Source organism: Echinops telfairi, unplaced genomic scaffold (assembly GCF_000313985.2).
Source record: "Echinops telfairi isolate 266 unplaced genomic scaffold, ASM31398v2 ScPeMD7_4;HRSCAF=17, whole genome shotgun sequence".
NCBI lineage: Eukaryota > Metazoa > Chordata > Mammalia > Afrosoricida > Tenrecidae > Echinops > Echinops telfairi.
This window is the reverse complement of record NW_022103900.1, coordinates 40,358,175-40,364,573: the sequence shown is the minus strand read 5'-3', so window position 1 is coordinate 40,364,573 and position 6,399 is coordinate 40,358,175.

The following is a 6,399-nucleotide window of genomic DNA, read 5'->3' as shown; positions in this document are numbered from 1 at the left end:
CCACTAAAGCTAGTGATGAAGAAAGTTAAGAATTCTACCAACAACTTCAGTCAGAAATTGATCAAACATTCAATCAAGAGATATCGATAGTTGTTGGTGATTGGAACGTAAATCTTGGAAAGAAATAGGAAGGAAAATACGTACGTGGTGATAGAAATGCATCTGGAGATAGCATGATAGAGTTTTCCAAAAATAATGACTTCTTCATAGCAAATACCTTTTTTTCAATAAGACAAAAGGCTACTGTACACATGGAGTTCTCCACGTGGACGACACAAAAATCAAATTGACTCAGTCTGTGGAAAACAAGATGAAGAAGCACAGTATCAGCAAATAAAAGCAGACTAGAAGCCAAGTATGGTTCAGAAAATCCATTGCTCCTATGTACGTTCAGGATAAAGCTGAATAAACATAAAGCAAATCCACAAGAGTCAAAGTATGACCGTGAGTTTATCCCATCTGAATTTCCAGAACATCTTAAGTACAGATTTGACAAAGTACAGATTGGACTACTAATGACCTGATGAGCTGTGGGAGACATCAAGGCCATCACCCATGGAGAAAGAAACAAGTCATTAAAAAGACAGGAAAGAATAGAAAGACCGAAGTGGATGTCAGAAGAGACTCTCAAATTTGCTCTTCATCATAGAGTAGCTGAACCAAATGGAAGAAAGGATGAAGTCAAGGAGCTAAATAGAAAATTTCAAAGGACAGCTCTAGAAGACAAAGCCAAACCTCAGGAAATGTGGCAGGACCAGGAATTAGAGAACCAGAAGAGAAGAATATCTGAAACTGAGAGCTCTCAGGAAAATACTCAAGCCTTGAGCTGCAATTTTGAAAAATTCTACAGGCAAAATATTGAATGATGCCGGAAGCATCAAGAGAAGACGGAAAGAATACACAGTCACTGTTTCAAAACAAACTAGTGCGCATTCTACCATCTAAGGAGGTAGCAGATGAGCAAAAACCAATGGTGTTAAAAAAAAGAAAAGAAAAAACCAAAAAAACAAAACCCAAAGGTGTTAAAGGAAGAAGTTCAACTTGCACTGAATGCATGAGCTTAATGCAAAAACAAGAGTCTAGGAATTGATGGAATAGCCATTGAAAGATTTCAGAAAGCCGAGGAAGCACTGGAAGCACTCACTTCTATGCTAGGAAATTTGGAAGACAGGGATATCAGAAGTTCAAAAAGCAAGCAATCAAATTGAAGAGAAGGAGACCCAAAGCCCACCTGAAAGATAATTGGACCATCCCTCACAGAAGGGCCTCATGGAAGGCATATTAAGTCCTGTGGTATAGCATTCATGCATTCATGAAACACACAACTATCCTCTAGTTCTTTTTTTTTCTTTTTTATCATTTTATTGGGGACTCATACAACTCTTATCACAATCCATACATACATCCATTGTGTCAAGCACATTTGTACATATGTTGCCATCATCATTCTCAAAACATTTGTTTTCTACTTGAGCCCTTGGTATCAGCTCCTCATCTCTCCCTTCCCTCCCTGCTTCCCCCCTCCCTCATGAACCCTTGATAATTTATAAATTAGTATTATTTTGTCATATCTTACACTGTCCCAGGGATGCAGAACAAAATCATACCAATATGAATGTTGTGGGGGGGCACGGAGTGGAGATCCAAAGCCCATCCACAGACAACTGGACATCCCTATAGAGAAGGGTCACAAGGAAGGAAGGAAGAGGGTGCAGTATAGCACCAATGAAACATACAACTTTCCTCTAGTTCTTTAATACCCCCTTCCCCCACTATCATGACCTCAATTTTACCTTACAAATCTGACTAGACCAGAGCATGTACACTGCTACAGATAAGAGCCTGCAACAGAGGGAATCCAGGACAGATAAACCCCTCAGCACCAATAATGAGAGTAGTGATACCAGGAGGGGAAGGGGAAGGTGAGAGGAGAGAGGGGAATCGATGACAAGGATAGACATATAACCCCTTCCCTGGGGGACAAACAACAGAAAAGTGAGTGAAGGGAGACTCTCGACGATTTAAGATATGAAAATAATAATTTTTAATTTATCAAGGGTTCATGAGAGAAGGAGGGTGGGGAAGGGGTGAGAACAATGAGGAGCTGATATCAAGAGCTCAAGTAGAAGGAAAAGGCTTTGAAAATGATGATGGCAACATATGTACAAATCTGCTTGACATATGGATGAATGTATGGATTGCAGTGAGAGCTTTAAGAACCCCCAATAAAAGTATTCACCCTGTTTCCCCGAAAATAAGACTGTCTTATATTAATTTTTGCTCCCAAAGATGCTCTAGGTCTTATTTTCAAGGGATGTCTTATTTTTCCATGAAGAAGAATATGGTACTGTACACATTTATTGTTCACTGTTTTATTAAAAGAGACCTTGTACTTCCTGTCTGCTCCAGCTGCGCTGCTGCCAACAGTGAGCTGCGCAGAGGCACCCAAAGTTACAGTAGCTTCTGGGTGGGGGGGGCTTATTTTCGGGGAGGTTTTATTTTTGGGGGAATGCCTTATATTTCAGCAAGAGGCAAAACTGTAAGTAGGTCTTATTTTCAGAGGATGTCTTACTTTTGGGGAAACGGTAATAATTTTTTTAATTACAGTCTTAGAAACCTATGGGAGCAGTCCTACTCTGTCCTGGAAGGTCACTGTGAGTCTTAATTGACTTATAGGAATGGATTTGGTGTGGTTGCAGTTTAGCCTACCCTTCCCTCTTTCGCAAGCTACATTTCTGAGGTAGTTAGTTTATTGTGCCAAGCTGGCCGATAAACACATGTGGGGTTAATTGAAGGGTGGAGGGATAAATGGCTGAGTGAGCCTCACCTTTCTAGTTCTCAGATCTCTTTGCTTTCTGATGGTTGGACCAAGGTGCTGCAGCTGCCTTAGCCAGTTCCCTGCTTCAGCTGGCAAAGCTCACTTCCTGCAAGATGTCCCTGAGGAGAAGGCACATGGACCTACCCTGATGCAGCCCTGGGTGCTGGAGCAGCCGTGTGGAGACCCCTGCCAGTGCTTACACGCTCACTGATTCGGCTTTCCTCCTGCAGTCGACATCATTGCATTTTTTTTTGTAAGATGGAGGAGGACTTTGTGGATTGGTGTTGGACATATGTGTTAAGGTTGGACTTGTGGGCTTGGGCTACACTGGGTTGGGATGTTTTCTTGACGTGCACTTAACCTTTATATAAAACTGTCTCGTATACATGAGTGTCTGTAGATTTGTTTCTTTTATGTACCCAGACTAACACAATTTCCCAGACACCCTCCCTCCTGATTTCCTTGAAGGATTAGCCATCAGAAGATCCAGGTGAAATTTTAGACTGAAGGGAAGAAATGCTGGTACAAGCACTGGCCCCAAACTAGCCCTGAAAGGTCCCAGTACCAGCTTCCCAGTACCTTCTGAGCACCACATCTACAAAAGTTGTATTATAAGTTCCTAAGTTCTGATAGCACCAACTTTTCCCTTTGCTCTCCCCTCTAGGGGTTGTAGGTGATGGCTAATTTCTGGGTAACTTCAACTATTTTTCTTCGGTTAGACTTTTTGACTCAGCATCAACTGAAGGCATCTGGGTGGAAATGATTTGTTTTAGAAATATTAATAGACCAGACCCAAGGAGGTAGAGATTAAAGATGTCCTAAATGTCCAACCTTTCAAACATTTTCTGCCACTCCATTATCCCTCCATTATCAACTTCCACTCTTCCCCTTAATTTATACCCTTGAGTCCCAAGGTTCTACAATTGGCTTCACTGACTCACAACTCAGGAAGCATTAAGGAAATTGCTCATGTAGTTATAACCACACCAAACTCACTGCCATGGAGTCAGTGCTCGTTCATAGTGACCTACTGCAGGTGTCTGAGACTGTAACGCTTTTCCTTTTCCCCTTGATTGTAACTTTTCCCCCATCATTTTATTGGGAGCTCTTATGGACATCATAACATTCCACAGTTCAATCACATCACGCAGTATTGTATAATTGTTACCACAATCAGTTTCAAAACATTTTCTTCTTGAACTCCCCTTTGTCCCCTCCCTCCCCCACCATACTCCCCAAGAACCCTTCTCTTTTTTTTTTCATATACTGTGTATATATATATATATATTATTTTTTTGCCATATCTTATACAATCCAATATATCATTCACATGCAGTGGAGACTGTAACTCTTTATGAAAGTAGAAAGCCCAGTCTTTCTCCCTTGGAGCTGTTGGTAGTTTGAAATGCCAACCCTGGGGATCAGTGTGCAGCCACTACAGCACTGGGTCTCCTTAGGTACTGTTAAATCCCAGATCCCAATTTCAGACACCCATCTGGAGGATCTTCCTTATGTTCAAGGCTGGGGAAGCGGGTGAAATCAGGGCAGGTGATGGGCCACAATTCCAGTCCTATGACCCAGAGGTCAGCAGAGCAAGTCAAATGTGGGGTCCAGAGTCCAAAGTGAAAACAAACCCAAATGTTAAAACATCTCCTTACTTCTGTTAGGTCGTCTAGCGAAGGGCTGGGACGTCCATTAACGCATGCCCAGAGGGCCAAGCTACGGAAACTAAGGAGTGGCACACAGCACATGCTCAGAAGTTCAGGTTTCCAGCCAGGTATGCGTGGGTGGGTTCTGCACCTGGATTGGCCCACCTAACTAATTCAATTCAGCCAATGGGGTCGACCAGGGGTCGTCCACCACGCCTCCACGCAGAATCATTGAAAAGGCAGGAGCCTGGATTCCACTGCGTGACTTTGCGAGCAGTTTCCAGGCAGGCTGCACGTTCGGGAGGAGTCCTGTGGGTGCCTGTGTAAACCTGAAACTTCTTCTAACGCTCATAAAACTCACTTGGATCACAAACCAGGCTTCGGCGTGAATTCTTTCTCCCGCGGAGCCAAAGACTGAGGTATATCTCTCCTCTGAGAGATCTAACACTTCCAGTCATGATCAGTCAGGAATGAGAAGACCGCCTCTCTCTCTCTCTCTCTCTCTCTCTCTCTTTCTCTCTCTCTCTCTCCCTCCCCCCATCTCACACACACACACACACACACAATGATTTTGATAGAGGTGTAGTTTGGGTTTCTACAGACCATACCCCAAGAGAACTAAGGGTGGTGACATCCTCTAGTAAGGTGGAGACTCAAAGTACACACCGTGACCTTAATACCTCTCATTAGCACAAAGCCAAGGGAAAGGGAAGCAAAGCAAGCTCACTTCCATCAGTTGGATTCTGACTCATCGCAACCCTACAGGGCAGGGTAGGAAACTGCCCCTATGCACTTTCTGAGAATGTAAGTTTAACTGCCTCCAAAATCACATTATACCCAAAGGTTTGGAAGCTAGGATTTACAAAATATCAGCACAAAAGGGATTGTGGCTAGAAGGGCCATATTAAGTATCTGACTACATCTCATTGTGTAACCAACTCTGTGTATTAAATCTTTTTTGTTTGAAATCCCTAGTGTTCTTTTTTTGCTGGGTCATAATTGATTCAGACTCGTAACAGAAAAAGAGTCCTGGTTGTTAGAGTAAACCAGCCTCTAACAACCAAGGGGTCTGTAGGCGCAATTGTACGGTGATAATATATAGAGATTGTAGTAAAGTCATAGAGAATAGCAGAGATAGAAGAGGGAGTAAAATAAAGGAGTCAGACACATTTTAGGGCAGCATGCTCATCTCCAGGTCCACGCTGAGTGCGAGGAGGAGAGGTACATTTCCGTTAACAGCTTATATATACTTAGGGGGCATGCAAGCCCCCCTGATTACAGGTAACCACATATGTTACACGAAGGGGTTGTACCATAGGCAATACAAACAATGGGAAGGGCAGGAACTAGGGGTATGTATGTGACAAGATGGGCAGAATCCTAGATTCAAGATGGCAGTCAAACCTTGATCCTCCTTGAGCTCCCTTGACTTTGTCTCTGGGCTCTCCTTCAGGGAAACAATCACTATCCTTATCAGTAAGGTGTGAGCCCCACCTATGGTGGGTGATTGCTAGAGATGGCTGAAGCCCTCAGGAAGAACACCTCTAAGCAGCTGACCACACAATGACATAATGAGCTAGCAAGCAAGTGACAACTTAGGGAAAAACCTTTCTGTATGCACACTTGGTGACCTATCAGGTTACATGTTGGGCTGTTAACCACAAGCAGAATATTGAGGAGAGAGAAAATATGGGGTGGGGGTAGGGTGAAAGGAACATATATATGGAAGCTTTAACCGAATATTGTTGCTGATTTCTTTTTGGAACAGGAACATTTTATTTTTAACATTTTTATTGACACTTCACCTACATCAATAATTCAATCATATTGTTGTGGGTTCTAATAAGTGACAGCTTTTATGTCTTGAAATGTAGAAGGTTTTAGTTGGTTATAACCAGACTGCAAGAATCTAAAGGCAATTCTTTTTTTTTT